At 39.5% G+C, this 16,949-nt stretch overlaps 1 pseudogene; it reads right to left on the reverse strand.

Annotated features, from left to right (window-relative positions):
- Positions 1 to 13,171: 13,171 nt before the first annotated feature.
- Positions 13,172 to 16,591, reverse strand: LOC139648102 (neoverrucotoxin subunit beta-like; annotated as a pseudogene).
- Between the last annotated feature and the right edge of the window lie 358 nt (positions 16,592 to 16,949).

Here is a 16,949-nt window from a genome sequence, read left to right on the forward strand (position 1 = left end):
TGTCTCACCCCACTTAGTCAGCCAATTGCCGTCCATCACTGTACTCCTCTAATGAAACCTACTGCTACCTCGGGCACAAATTTAATGTTGCTGGAGAGTGGGGGGAACAGGTCCAGGACCTTGCCCACGAATACACCAACAGGCTTGACCTGATTGACCTGTCAGCCCTACCTACGGTCATGAAACTAGAGGCTGTAAGAGAAGTGGCCCTAACCAAAATACAGCACCTGTTTGCAAATGTGAATATTCAAAAAACAAAACGGCCTTACGGAACTGAACAATAAGACTGTACAGTTGGTGAAAAAGTGGTTGGGACTAAACACACTTTCCACTGTATATATCTGAGCCCATTGTACTGTTAATGTAATTTGTGGACTCAAAGCATTTAAAATGTGTGTGTGTGTCGGATGGGGTGAGGTGGGGGGTGAAGGGACAGGTAGGTTCTAACAAATGATGGAAAAGCAGCTGAAGCTGATCAACACCTCGATATGAACATGATTCACATAAAACCATAAAAGACATAAGCTTTTGAAATGTGATCTAAATCTGTTGGGCAAAAAACCAACAGGATTTTACTATGGTGTGCAAACTGAAAAATATGCTAAACTGCTAATTATCAAATTATGTGCCACCATGCTTTGAAACTCGCCCTGAGAACTCAAACTCCAGCAGAATTATGTAAATGTTACAGGTATGTCTGTGACTTTTCATGAGGACAGGTCTGTGTGTGTGTGTGTGTGTGTGTGTGTGTGTGTGTGTGTGTGTGTGTGTGTGTGTGTTTTAGGTCAGGTGGGGTGAGGGGGCAGACAGGCTATAACAAATGATGGAAAAGCAGGTGCACATTTGAATAAAGAGTGTGTTAATTTTCTGGTTGTCGTCATGCAAAAACACTGATCTTCAGACTCCCATCTGTGATAAAGTTTCAGAACAGAACTGCTGAGCAGGCCATTTGAAGCTAGGAGGGTCAGCTGTCCCTTTATCTTATGACAGTTTGTACAGTTTGGTTTCTGAACTGGTAGACAACAAGGTTAGAAAAGATAGGGTAATGTTATGAACTAGGTGTAGGTAAAGATAAAGCATAACGTAGCTGGGTCTAGTTCTGATTGATTTAGTTGTGTGCACATGGTGGCAGCAGCTTTGAGTTTTTACTCATTTTTTAACTTTTCGCTTGAATATTAAGTGTGACATTTTTTACATGCATGCACCACAATTTAGAGATATTTTTAAATCAGTTTTATCAAACCTCACAGGCTCATTCACTCCCATTCAATTCCAATGGCATAGAAAACAACTGGAGACTTCTAATTCAATCGGTTAAGGTAATCCATTATTGTGAACAAGAGGCTGCAAATCGCATTGTAAAAAGCTGCATCAGAACGCTCAGATCAGACTAAAAACTTTTACATTTTCTAAGAACTTCCAGTCACTATTTCATATTAATACGCATTTGCAAACAACATGCTGACATGTCTTACTTCTCCTTTCTGCTTCTCTGATTTTTGCGTTTTCCTCTTTAAAATGTATCTTTCAACTAAGCACCAAAAGGAGACTAGATGGCTGTGCCATTACTAGCTGCCCAATGGTAGCTCTACAAAACACAGCTATCAGGAACTTCATTTAGTGTTGCCTTCCAAACGCCTGCTCCTTGGTGGCTTGCTTTATTTTATTTCACCAACTTTATTAATCATCGGTTTTAAATTAGTAAAATAAAAGGACCAGGAGACAACTGTAAGACAAATTCAAAGTAAAACATTAAAAACAACACATGGTACAAGGGATTAGAGAACAAAAATAAGACAAGAAAAAGTGTATTTATAGTATTTATAGATTAAATGATAGAGGAGCTCTTCAGTAATGAATGTAATGAAGCTTATTGCTTATTATTTTAATCACGTGTCAGCAGTAGTCAATTTGAGGGGGGATGCGAGGGGATGCCATCCCCCTTGAAAAAACAATTGTCAAAAGCCATCCCCTCTGTAAAACTGCCATCCCCCCTTTCATCCCTCTCTCTGGCAAGATATCATTAAATCAAGAAATGTGTAAGCCACTTATTGATATTTAATCATTTAAAAGAATATAGCGCATCTAGAAATTTCAGCAAATCCGAGGGCGGGGAACACATGCATTCCTGTGGGCCACTCTATCTGTGGGCCGGTTGGGATTTTTTTTTGAGTAGCCCCAAATCTTTTCACAGAGGAAAAAAGCAGAATATATCCAGGGATGTGACTGGGCCGGAACGCATCGGGACGGCATGCCGAAAGTGAATTTGACAACGGAACGCGCGTTCTGGTTCTGAAAGAATTAACAGAACGCTTAAACAACTGGTTCATTTCATTTTAACAGCAAAGTTTGCCGGCTGGGAGGTGTTTGGACCTTTGGGTTAACTCCACCCAACTGGGAAGCCGGGACACATTAAACAAACGCACAATCAAATGACAGGCACAGACAGTTTAATCTGAGCAGTGGAGCTGTCAGGTAGTGTTGTGAAAATGTAGAGAAAGAAGAATCTGGACTGAATTTAACTAAATACTGACAGAAATATAAAAGTAAACTGACTGAATTTTCACATGATCTATCTTTGTAACTGAAATTACTGTAACTATTGCTATCTAGCATGGCAAGGGGAGTGAAAGAATATGTAGCTATCTATTTTATCTTATCTAAACATTAAATGTACAGTTATCAAACCTCCAGGAGCTCATGCTCACCTTGTGATCCTCTGCATCTGACCCGTCCTAACAATGTAGCGCCCGGGTACCAACTCCAATTCAGAATAAGAACATGCATGTCTTTTGAGTATAGAATTACCTTTGTGCTGTTACAATATAAACAAAAGGGTAAACAGCTGGCCCCCTACCCTCCACGCTGTCTGTAGCTGCCCTTGGAATCAATCAATACGCAGAGAGTCTCTGACAGGTGATTTAATTTTATTGTCTCTTCGAACACCTTGATAAGCACCGTGAAAACTATAAATGAAAATACAAAACAAAAGACAAATGCTTATTTTTAGTTTCAGAAGTGTAATAAATTGTTGCTTTAAAGGCACTTTACTGAGCACAGTGAAATACAATAAGCTATAAGTAAATTGTATGACTTATTATCCAGCTTTAGTGTTTTAACTATATAAGTACAATTGATACACTTTAATCCATAACCTATACATTTTGTTAGACAAAAGAGTATGTATTAAACTTAAATACACAGACACTGATATGGTAATTTTGTGCTGTTTGACTGTCATGTGTAGAATAGCTGACATCAGTTAATTAGAAGCAGCATTACTTTCAGTGACGCTACAAAATAAACAAAGACATACACTTCAAGGTTTTGTAATACTTGCACATAAATTGGAAGCTACATACCTCGCTCCGCTTACCAAGGGTGCTATATTTTAGGAAAACCTCGTAGATATCGCCACTTTGTGGGTCTTGCCTGAGTTTAAACCAACAATAGCACATGTCTGTAACAACGTAAAATATCAGCGGCACAACTGGCCAGAATGTAAACAGTACACAGCTAAGAATACAGTGTCAAGAAAGGGAAACTTACTTGGTAAACTCTGATAACACTTTATAAACCATCAAAAGGAAATGGGGATGGAAGCAAAGGTAAGTAACGCAGCCATTATTAGCAGCCTTATTTCCCGCTATCTCTGCAACTCGCATTCTTCCGCTGACTTCACAACGTAAACAACTGGTTGCTAGGGCAGTCTTAAAGCGATCTACCGTCATTTACACTGTCTTCCTCTATCAAATTGTTTGTCCTCATAAGACCGCACCGTCCCCCCTGAAATTTGTGTACAAATCGACTACTGACCATAACAGACATAAAAAAGCTTTACATGCAAATTTGAGTAATGTCATCTACACCTGTTGAAAATAATGATGGATTCAAAATGAAAAATGTGCAAAACAGTTATTAGTCAAATTGTACCCAGGTACAATTGTGTAGGTTACAGGTGTCCGGGTGAGGGGTCAGTAGGAGAGGGCATCTGACAGGATATAAGGAGTCATGCAGCATCACAGATCATCAGACTGGAAGCTCCAGCTGGAAGCCAATAAGACTCGCTAGCAGCAAGCATCTCTGCTTACCAACACAACTTCTCTAGGTGAGAACATACTGGGTGGAGAGAGAGAGAGAGGGTGGGCGGGTAGAGCAAGCACCCCCCAAGCCGAGGACAGTCTTGAAGAAGTACCTGACTGTTTTAATGTCCAGGACAACACCACAACAGCCTATATCTCATTTTGAGACCACCGAGGATTAAGTTTCTTGATCTGTTGATGATCAACTTTTCGTGCAGCAGCAACCATAGCCTCCCAAATGCTGTTCAAAGAGATGTATTGTCACAGTTATTGAGCATTATTATGTAATTGAAAACCAGACAGGGTTTTTCGGTGCACCATATGCATGCCAGTATTGTTACAAACTGTATCAGACCCCTCTACTCCACAACTGTAAACACTTATGCAATGTGTGTTTTACAGAGTGTCATCTTCACCCCGGCAATAGTGTACAGTGCGCCGACTGTAAACGTATATGCAAATCCAGACATTGTTATGAAAAACACAAACAGGTGTCAACAAAACACAAGGTCATACCATGTGATTTATTGAAATACTGTCAGGCGTGTGGGAAGTTGTACACTGTTGGAAAGAAAAAGACATCACAGATGCATGTGTGCCAAGCCGTCAAGTGTTCACAGTGTGGTGAAAAAATGGATTGCGATGCACCTCATGTTTGTTTTATCCAGCCGATTCAAAAAGAAAAACCAGTAACAAAGTACATATTTTATGATTTTGAGACACGGTATCATAATGGCAGGCACAAGGCAAGTTTTGTGTGTGCAATGGATTTTGAGGGACATAAGTGGTGTGCAACTGGTTTGGAGTGTGTGAAATTGTTTGTGAAACAATTCAGGCAGCCGAAATACCGTGCATCAGGGTTTGATAATTACATAGTGTTGGAACACTTTGTAAAACGGGGGATCACCCCATCGTTGACGATGAGAGGCAGCCGAGTCATTCTGATGTATGATGTTGCATACCGGCAGTGATGGATAGATTCTTTCATCTTTTTACCCATGCGCCTGTCAAAAGTGCCTGCAGTTCTCGGGGTTGAGGATATGCAGAAAGGCCACTTCCCCCACAAGTTCGACACTAGGGAGAATGAGCACTACATAGGTCCCTACCCTAAACCTTGCCACTACGGGTATGACAGTATGAGTGACAGCGACAAAGAATCGTTTATGGCTTGGTATAACACAGTCCGCCATGAAAATTTTGATTTTCAAAAAGAGATTCAGCGCTACTGTGTTAATGATGTGGATGTGTTGCGCAGGGCTTGCCTGATTTATTGTGACACATTTATTGGATGTACAGAACTTGATCTATATACATTCACCACTCTGGCCTCCAGTTGTATGGGTGTATTCAAGACACACTTTCTACCCAAAGACACCGTGGCTCTAACGTATGAAGGCGCATACACAGAGCAGAATAAGACATTTTCAAACGTGTCTATGCAGTGGCTCCAATACCTGTCACATACAGAAAACACCAAAATCAAACATGCTCTCAATCATGGGGAGCAGCAATTTGGTTCTTACTTTGTAGATGGATATCACGCCGCTACACACACCTGCTTTGAATTTGCAGGGTGTTTTTTTCATGGATGTGTGAAGTGTCACGCTCAGGCTGATTTAAATCCTGTTAGTAAGGTACCCTATGGTGTGCTATACCGCACGTTTAGTGAAAAAATAGATGCTCTAAAAACACAACATGGTCTTCGTGTTGTTGTAATATGGGAGTGTGAATGGAACAGGCTGACAAAATTATTTTTGATTAATGACTGATTTGTATGACCCAATGTGTTCTTTCCTCTAAAGAGGTGGTGCTCCAAAACCTTATATTTTCATATATTTACTCAATTCTAAATTTGATCTTTTAATTACATATGGTACATATGCGGTGCCCCGTGTGAGGCCAAAATCACATTGCTTTACTATTTGCTAGAAATGTATTAAGGTTGACTGTTGTCTACACAGCTATGTCAATCCTGGCATGTTGGCTTGTTTGTGCATGATATAAATGGGTATGAGCATTGAGCAATTATTTCCACTGAGCTATTGTCTTGACTTACATTGTAACTGTTATACTGTTGTGCCTGTATTGTGCATTGTGCTCTCTGCATGTAGAAGTGATAGGCCTAAAGGCAAGACATAAATGCTGCGATGATATGAAGCATCGCGTTAGTTCAGGCAGGACACGGACGTCACGCGTTGCTAGTCATCTACCAGCTGATCACCACGCACACCAATCATAATCCATTCTCATAACAAGGCGGTCTATTTAAATGGCCTCCTCCTACACCGATTCCTGCTTCACAACTGCTGCACACTCTGCTGCTTGGTAAAGCTTTATGCTACTGCTGCTGTTACTGGTCATGTTGCTGCTCCTACCTGCTACAAGTTGCCACTGGTCACGCTGATTTCTCGGGCTCAAGATGTCTTACTTTTTTCAGATGAAGAATCTCCAGAGGCAGCACCATTAGCCTCCAAACCCGCTGTCGGAGCTCCTGTCTCGCAAAATACAATCTTGTAATACCGCTTCAAGAAGGCATTGTCAAGGAAAGAATGGTGTTTGCGTGACTCATCCCACCACGACACTGCCGTGACTCCCGCAAAGGAGCAAGTATTAACTCGTATTACTTCGAGCCAATGGCTGCGCATAATATCCAGCTCTCACTCGGTCGTGAATGTCCGCTTCAAGCCTGGAAACCGGTCTTTTCCTGCCAGCATCAACGGCCATTAGACCCCACCGCGGACCAGGGCATTCCCATGGAATTTCATCGCAAGCAATGACGTCATGGCGCCTTTAAGTGCTGGGAGTTGTAGTTCCCATTGCTCCACTTCTCCTAAGATGAATATTTGCATTGGATATTTGCTCTTATCATGGTGCAAGCATGCATCATTATGGCTGCCTGGCTAAGCTCCATTTTCGATTCAGTGTTGCTGTGTATTTAGGCATAATGTTGACATGCTGCTGCTTAGCTGGGATTGTAAGCTTGTACTACAATTGTTTGTTGCTTTACATGGGTCAGAAATAGTTCAATGCAGCTCATTTTAGTGAGAAGCAATTTTGTTTTGGGGGATTTTTGCACTCCTCAAAGAATCTCTCCCTTATATTTGACTGGACTCTTGATATTGTCTCAGCTCAAACCCATGAGTGCATATAGCCTAATTGATACTATTGCTGTCGTCAATAAATTGCATATGACATAAGAGATGCTGCATAAGGTGGTTGACTGGGTTTCACTGCTCTGATTTACATAGTATGACCTCACACAGGATGCATGCTTGCATCCCTCCCAAGAAGCAGTAGGTGATAGCTGAGGTCTGCAGCAGGCTTGCTGCTCACATAGATATTTCACATAACTGTAGGATGGCCTCTTTCAGGACGCATGCTTGCATCTCTTCTCTGTAAATCTGACTTACAACTTAGCAGAGGTCAGCAACAGGCTGTTGCTTACCATGGATTTCTCACATAACAGTAGAATGACCTCTATCAGGATGCATGCTTGCATCCTTTCATGTAGGCTCATCTGGTGCCACTGCTTGAGGTCTGCAACAAGCTTGTTGCTACACATTGATCTTTCTATTATTGATCAGCTGGAAACTTACTAAGATTCGACTGCACCAGTTGTTTGGCATATGGTTCTGTGGTTTGGAGGATTTGCATGGGGCCCATGCTATACCTTCAGCATGCTTGCTGGGTAAGCAGGGAGCTGCTAGAGCAGGGCCATATCCGCCAATCATAATTGTATTACCATTAGTTGCAATTAATGGTTTTATCACGTGATGAATGGTTTTATCTTGTGACTAAAGTGTTCCTGGCTAAACTAGATTTATGGTCTTGTATTGAGTTAGATTACATATTGCTGCGAAATTCCACAACATTAATCTGCTCCGACCCCTCTGTTGTTTCTTAACCAGCATAGCTAACTGGGTAAGAACAGCCTCAATTGCATTTTTCACTCCTGTTGCCTTGTTTATTTGTTTATTCCATTTTTTATACCTATGGCTGGATCTACTTATTTTACCTTTTATTTATTAATAATACAATTGTCATTATTATTGTTATAGATAAATAAAGTCATTTTGGGAAATCAAGGGCAACTTGGCCTGCTGAGGTCAGTACCTTATCTTTATTTATTGAGTAGAAAAACTTTGATTTCTTTTTTCCCCATCATCCCGTCCTTCGACTGAAAGCAACAGGTAGGGTTCAGCTGTCAGTGCAATTAACCCTCTCAGAGTTTATTCATTCAACTTTTCAGGCAGCCCAGGTCTTCAGGTATGTCATCAGGAACACAAACATTGCCAACAAATAAACCGGAAAACAGTTATTCACCATGAATGAATGAAAAAGCCTAAGATGAAGAAATCAGATTTCAATTTAAAACAGCGCGATTAAATTTTATATTTTCATTGCGTTGCATTTCTGGGTTTTGAGTTTGCGTTTATTGAACAGAAGTAATCAGGGCTTTGGAGTGTTGTGCAGTGTTGTTCTATTGATCAGATCAAAGATTTAGTGACAGTCAGCTCCCTCTGTGTGACACAGAGGGAGCAACAGACAACAGACTTATCAAGTGTCCTCGTTGGAATGTAACATATTACTTAATAAATTCACTTCCATTACCAATGTGGCACATTTGGCATAACCTTTCACGTAGTAAACAAACTCTGATGGATAGCAACTGTCCCTCTACTACCACATTGTGTAGAACCAAACTGTAGCCTGTATCAATGGAGAATGTCTGACAATGCTGGATAATTATCTTTTCATCATGAAGGAACACAACAAAATATTGAATCAGTTTATTGAAACTGATTGAAATAACTTCAACTCAACTTGCTCATTCATTCTTGATACCATTGCGCCCTTTCAAGTGAGAAAACCTAAAAAAATCTTCCTTACCCTGGTTAACTGAAAATATTTGTGCCTTAAAGAGAGAGTGCAGAAAAGCAGAGCGCAAATGGAAGGCCTCTAGCCTCGCTGTGCAAATTTTACGGGTCGGCATGAAAAAATTCAACCTGGAATCTAAAAATGCCAGAGCTTGTTATTTTTCAAACCTTACAGATAAGAATCATCAAAATGTTTGGGCCCTCTTTGCTGTCATTAGCCGTGCCACAGATGCTCCACCTACTGCCAGTATTGATTCTACCGTTGAGAAATGTGAAGAATTCTTAAACTTCTTTGTGAACAAACCTAACAATATTAGAATGCAGATTACTCCTGCTACTCAAGATGTATCGGTCTCTACACAACACTGCCACCTTTGAAAGTTTCACTACTATTTCCTTGTGCTCTCTTAATGAGACCATAGCTAAAATGAAACCCTTGTCTTGTGTACTGGATGTCCTGCCTACTACACTTTTACTCTTACTTTAAGAATGCAATTATTGAACCCATCCTTAAAAATCCCTCTCTTGACCCTTGTTCTCTTAAGAGTTATAGGCCAATCTCTAAACTACCTTTCACATCTAAAGTATTAGAGAAAATAGTGGCTAACCAGTTAATCTCCTTTATGTGCAGCAACAACCTTTTAGAGACATTTCAATCTGGCTTTAGAGCTCTACATAGTACTGAATCAGCTCTTCTCAAAGTAATGAATGATTTGCTCTTAGCTGCCGACCAAAATATTGGTTACAGTTACTGCAGTGGCAGTTAGTGGTACTATAATGATCTCAAATTGATAGCTTGTCAGCTAAATATTTTCTGGAATGAATTAAACAACATTCACCACAATGAACTTCCTGCAGGTACATTGGGAAGAGAAGAGATGGCTCCACCTTATGGTAGAGAGTTGCTTTATTCAAGTGTTCAGGCTTTTGTTATTTAACCTTAGTTATGCACATAACTGATTATTATTTATAGTATGAATATTACAAAATAATAATTAACCAACAATACTGGCCTCACACGGGGCACCATAAAAAAATGTATAATCCCACATGGGTAATATTAATGTAAGGAATTGTCCTTTGTCTTTTGTTAGAGAGAGGAACAAAGGATCATAAATCATAGGCCTAGGTCTCCCTGAGTTAGTAAACTGAACTGAATGAAAGTTTTAGGGATCCTATCCAATGAAATATGAGAATAACAATATATTCTTTGATATTAGATTAGATATTAGATGAGTTTTTTATTACAATTTATTCCATTATGTATCAATATCCGTATATTGTCCCCTATGTGTTGCAGCATTCGGGCCAGGTCATAACAATATGATATGATAAGATATGTGATTAACTTACAAAGCACTTTTGCTTCTAACCTGTACATCTGTAAAGAGATGTTTTATCTTTATGTATTGGTTGAAGTATTGTTGAAGTAAATGTTCTCTTGTTGTAATTACTTGCATTTCTCTCTGCTGTTGCAATGACCCATAAGGGATCATCTCATATCCATTATTATCCAATAACAATGGTTATAACACTACTATTCTTTATCTTTCAAATTCTAATCTTTATTTATAGAGCACTTTTCAAAATCCATACGTTTTAAAAGAAAACAAATAAAAAATATTTGGTGTATAAATACTAATGCTGTATAAATAAATTTGACCTGACTTAATACAGTGTAGGAAAAGATAAGGTAAGATAAGAATAGGAAAAGAAAATCATTTTTAAAGGAAATAAAAGACAGTTCAAAGGAAATTAAAACTCAAGTAAAATCAGGAAAGGTTCTCCGATAAAAGTATGTTTTAAGAAGGGACTTACAGGAGATCACTGACTCAGCCAACCTGATTTCCTCGGCAGATCGTTCCAGAGCTCTGTCCCCTTTAGTTTTCAGCCGGGACTTTGGAATATACAAAAGACCTCTTCTCTGCTCTGATCTCAAAGTACGTAACGGCGTGTACGGTACTAAGAGGTCAAAGATATAGCAGGGAGAGAGGCCATGAAGAGCCTTAAAAGTAATCAGTAAAATCTTAAAATCTATTCTAAAACATACTGGGAGCCAGTGTAAAGAGGCTAAAACAGGAGTGATGTGATTACGTCTCTTGGTTCTAGTTAAAAGCCTGGCAGCTGAGTTCTGTACAGTCTGGAGTGGATCAATAGATTTTTATGTTCAGGCAAGTAAAAAGGCTGTTCCAGTAATCCAGGTGTGATGAGATGAAGGCATGTCAAATGGTCTCTGTGTCTTTAAAAGTTAAGATATATTGTATTTTGGAAGTATTTCTAAGATGATAAAAACATGATTGCACAAGCTTTGTGGTGTGCTGCTCAAAACTTAAATTACTGTCAAACCAGGCACCAAGATTCCTTGCAACGGGCTTTATATGATCCAACCAGCTGAAGGCAGAATTTGTTTTGCCATGTGCTGGGACCCAATGACAAGGATCTATGTTTTGTTTGAGTTCAGCTGAAGAAGCCAAAAGGAAAAAACTAGCCGGGACACAGTGTTCAACTCAGGTCTCAACTTTATTGAATACTTTACTCAGGGAGAGAGCAAACATATTGTGGTGTCCAACATATGCTTAACCAGAGTCAGCCAGAGTGTCATCACTATATGGACATATTGATGAAAGAAATCTGGCATTGCCTACATCCCCAGATCTTCCCAATCAGGAGGGCTATAGCCCTCTAAACATCACATCTGCAACATCTTCAGTATCCAACAAAATACTGTTAAAACTGACTCTATCCTCAGAACTCCTGGTGATAAAACTGACGGGGAGTTAGGGTTAGAAACAAGGATGATCAGAGACTTCCTGAGTGGTTCATGGTACTTAAAAAGGAAAAAAAAACACCCTCCTCTTGTCTTTTGAAAGGATAGTGGAAATGTTTTTTGTCTTTCTCCCAACTTCCCAAGAATAAATGGAACCCCATGATCACTTAAAAACTACTAACAGCAATTCCTAAATTAAATAAGAGGCATTTGAACTACCTAATATCCCACCATAATCACCATGATATACTCACATTACCAGTTATGGTAATGAGAACCTTAATTAAGCTCATTAATATAGTGATTAACAAATATTTCTATGTCAACATACTTGTCTTAATATAACACATGAAATTAGTATCTTAAAGATTAGGTTAAACAAAGAAATCAGTTTTTCTAAATTAATACACAAATTTGGGAGCAAGGTGCTCCAAAATCTAAGCAAGTCATCTACTCTACAGACAGATGCCACCATGGTGACATCATGTCCCACATACCATCTTCCATGGTGGTGGGACATGAAAAAGAAAAAACATATTCTCTTTTGTGATGCTGGAAGCAAAAAAAAAAAAAAAAAAGAGAGGAATGTGTGTGAATACTTGCACACTGTCTGGAAAATACAGCGTGTTGTTACAATGATCAAACACTGCGCTCAGTGTGGTTATTCACCCTGTTGATGAGTGGTTCCACTGAACGCCTGCCACCATGTCAGTTTACAGCCAGGATTAAACACTCCTTATCACTGTGTGTGTGTGTGTGTGTGTGTGTGTGTGTGTGTTAGACAAAAACAGAAGTAGAGACAGACAGAGACCCTAGACCAGGGGTCGGCAAGTAAATTTAGCCTCGGGCCAATTTTTTCGAGGTTATCTAAAAACGTAGAACATAACTAGAAGCAAAAGCTCAATTCAAGACATTAGATTTATATTATTTTTAGATTTGTATTATTTTTGTCAGGGGGTGTCAAAGGTAGTATTACTATTAGCGTTTTTTTTTGTTTTTTTTTAATTTATTAATTCTTTTTTTTTTTTTTATTCTGTATTATATATATTTTGTTATTATTACTTATTATTCATCTATCTTCCATCCATCTTATAGACCTTATAGACACCAGATCAACACAATACCCAACAACTAATGTGTCTTTGCTCTCTTGTTTTCTGGCTATACTTTTATTAATTGTTCTGTCCTGTATTTATTGTTTTGTTTTTCCTGTGTTGTCCTGTCAATGTTCTGTCTTCTGTCTTGCAATAAAAAAATAAAAAAAAAGATATTAGATTTAAAAAGTTACCCATGTTATCACAAGGCTATGATGAGGTCGTGTGTTAATGGGAGTCAAGGGATAGTGATTGGAATGAATTATGTTTTTTGTTTGTTTTTTGTTTTTTTTGTTTGCGGGCCCCCTGTTGCCGACCCCTGCCCTAGACGTTCTGCTTGAGATATTGGTCTTAATCAATGTGACACAGGGACGCATAGCAGGTTGGTGACGACACATGAAAGGCAGCGTAAAGAGCCGCAGTGAATCTGTACTGGAAGGTGTGGATGTGAATCAGTTTCTCAGAGCAAACTTGGTAGAAGGACAGAGTGCCAGCAGGCCAGTCCAGATACACTCCTGCTCGTTTGATGGGAGAAGTGGCGAGCACAGTAGCCGTTTCCTTCCCTCCATGATAGATATGGAACATTTCACCATAGAAGTTTGAATGCGTCAAAGACCAGGAGTTCTGGTAAACTCCAAGTGAGCAGGCGGGACGTACTCCGTTCCTGCTTATTCCTCTATCCGTGACGCCTATATTAACATGACCAGACCATTCTACCTCCCAGTAACAACGCCCGGTCATCGCCTCTTTACACATCACCTGAGGGTAGCTGTCGAATCTCTCTTTGTTAGCAGGATACAGTTGTTTTTCATCAAACGTCGCCTTTTGTTGCCCTCAGAAAGTTTGAGATGGTGATTTGCTGTGTTTATGTCCATGGTGAGATCATAGGCATCTGATGGAGAGACCAAGACACAATATATTACTAATCATCCTCATCACCATTCACAATGCAATTCACAACAATGATGCACTCATACTATGATTATTATATTTCTATCTAGTCCCCATTAATATACATAGGCATATTTGCTGTGATTCTGTTTTTAGCACAGAGCCTTTTTTGAGCCCTTTTAAAGTTGATTGTATTTGACTAGGTATGACAGCTTAAAAGTAAATAATTATGAATATCTGGTTCGCAAACATGTTTTTAAGAATTGCCCAAAATGGAGAGTCTGGAGGGGCATCAGGAATGGCCAATCAGGTTTCTGGAGGAAAATAGATGAGGCTATTTTTTTACTCAAATTGAAACAATGCAGAAAGAGTAACTTACACCAGTGTAAATGTGTTTTGTCTGTTAGAGTCTCCACAGCAGGGATTTCAGGCCTTGAAAAGTCATCAGTGACTAGAGAACCTTCCCTGTAATGGTAGATGCTTGCTCCTTTGTATTTCTCATTTGCTAGAGCTGCTACAAGGAAAGAGACATAGTTGTTGCTTTTCATGGCTTGAGCAAAGTCACGGAAAGCTTCGGCTTTTCCTCTCATCTTAGCTAACACTTCATTTGAGAAGCACCACTGGTACTGTGTAGCTGGCTCGACATCCTGAATACTTCCTGATTCAGGTGAATTCAAGTAGTCGGCTAATACCTTAAGGTAGGGATCATCACCTTCCACGGAGGTGAAAACAAAGCAGATAGCATGCTCTAGTTTTGGAATGAAAACCTCTTTGTCCAGTTCTCTCTTAGTTTTGACAATTTTTGTTTTTGTTCCCTCCATCGTGTCCACACAGGACCTTACGATACTGATTTCTCTCTCTGCAGCATCCATCCACTTGTTTAGGTTTTTGTTGCTGAATGGTGAGTTCTGTCTTTCATCAAAGAAATTTGCTAGTGCACTCTCATCTTCTTCACCCCCCCGGATGGATGGAAGTTTCTTCGCCATGGTCTGTTTGATGGTACATGTGTAATCATTACACATTTTGTTGAAACTACTCAGCTTCTTGTAAATCTGTGGAAATTGTTTCACTACTTTATCTTCCAGAGAATTGTTGCACCTCATTGTCAGTTCAATCATGTCTTCTAGAGCATCCTGAGCCTTCCTCACTAATCCAACGCTGATATCATTCAACAGCTGAGCAGCTTTGGGATCCAAATCCTTCAAGGGCATCAGCCAGACCTTCAGTGGAACAGCATTCTCTCCGCCTCCTCCCAGTAGTTTTGGAAGTTGCTGGTAGGTCGTCACTGCATCTCCAAAAGTTGTAGGGTTGCTTTCAAGATGGAAGTCCCCATGGAACTTGCAGGAGAAATTGTTGCTCATGGCTTTTTCTTCATCAGTCATTTGAAAATCAGCTTGCCCCCCAATTTCAACAGTGGGAATCTTCCTTATTATCGCTTCCATGTTTCCTTGGATGTCCTGAACATTGCTACTCTCTGATTTGTTACTGTCAAATACAAAGAAAGCATTTGCCCCATACAGGATGCCTGAGACTACATGTGTTGCCAGGCCTTTCTCAAACACATCTGTAAATTGCATTTTCTCGGTTGCAAGATGAGCCATTGACAACTGTTTGAACTTTGTGGTAGCTTTGTACTGAAGTGTTACTCTGCTCTGATTCTCAGATTTCTTCGTATCATTCAGATACTTGGCAGAGCCTCCAACGTCAACCAGCCCACCCAGGAAACTGGCTCTCAGAGAAGCCTCCACATTCAAGAGATTAGACTTGTCTTCAATGGTGTCAGATGCAATGATTTCAAATGCACTGCTGCTTTGAGAGCTATCAAGAGTGTTCTCTTCTAGAGCTGTATCATCCCACAATGTCAAACCTAGAGAGAAGGAAAAACATCAGCTGTCTGTTAAAGCAGGAATAGCAGGGCTTCAAGAACATTCTGATAATAAACAGTAGCACAATCCTAATCTGTATCTCTCAAGAAAGCAGATTGGTTGGAATAGTTTGTAGGAGACTGAAAAACCAAGCATATACTCCAAAGAACTTGGTACAGTCTTAATTGAAATCTCAATAGAATTTGGCTATTGAATTTAGATTTTTTGTTTTTTTTTCCACATAACTGCATATACTGTAGCTGTTTTCCACTTTCAAAGTGGAACAAACTCTAGAAGTAAAAAACATTTAAATATATTTTGAACCTGTACACTAAAGGTACAACGCAGTATGTAGTACTGTGTAGTGTGGAGGCCAATTCCAGAGGAGGGGATGAGAAGCAAATCAACAGATATGTAAAACAAAGGCGAGTTGCACATACAAGATATCATGCAATATCTGAAAATCATTTTCATGACACACATTTACAATGCTAACCCCAAGTAAATTAACATTATTTATTATTATGTATTCATTTATTATTATTATTATTATTATTATTAGTACTACTACTACAAAACTCATGTTAAAGGCATGGTGTTACCCCACCTATCAAAATAGAGACAGTCAAGACATCTCTCTTTTTCAGAAAATTGCTGCACTCTTTGATCACATGTGATAATAAATCATATACTTTTACCAATGCTTACATAGTGTAGAAATTATAATTCAAATGTATGCTTAACTGCTAACTGGGTCCTAATCCAAATCCAAATGCTGCACCATTTAATTCAAGTCTTTATTCTGGTTACCAAATTGAAGAATTCTATCAGATTTTCTACTCTGACTTCTCTGGACATCTTGATACCTTGACTAGTAGAAACGTTTAATTATTTCATTCTAATGTAGTCTCAGCCAAGTTTTACCTGGGATCACTCTATCTTTCCGAGAGTCATACAGCATTCCTAAGGTGAAAGGCCGACCGAGGGCAGCAACCGCCATGCTATCTGTGGACATGTCTCCAACCTGTGGGGAAACATCCAATAACATGGGTCAAGCCAATAAGACATGGCCTTCAACATTTGATAAAACTATCTGAAGTAGCACTCTGATAGTCTCACAAGCCAAACAAGTAACACAGAGGGGAAGACAGAAACATGAGAGAGAGAGAGACAGATTGAAAGACAGAGTTTGTTGGCTTTAGAAATATTTCCCAGTGTAAAATGTAAAGACAACAATCTGACAGGTTTACAATACATAGACTGGAGCTCAGTAAAAGTCCTAGTTAATCTCTCTCTCTCTCTCTCTCTCTCTCTCTCTCTCTCTCTCTCTCTCTCTCTCTCTCTCTCTCTCTCTCTCTCTCTCTCTCTTTCTT

This window comes from Centroberyx affinis, unplaced genomic scaffold, assembly GCF_046629955.1.
Source record: "Centroberyx affinis isolate AG114_WGS23_722 - 3 ecotype Tasmania unplaced genomic scaffold, CSIRO-AGI_Caff_v1 ptg001160l_1, whole genome shotgun sequence".
Lineage (NCBI taxonomy): Eukaryota > Metazoa > Chordata > Actinopteri > Beryciformes > Berycidae > Centroberyx > Centroberyx affinis.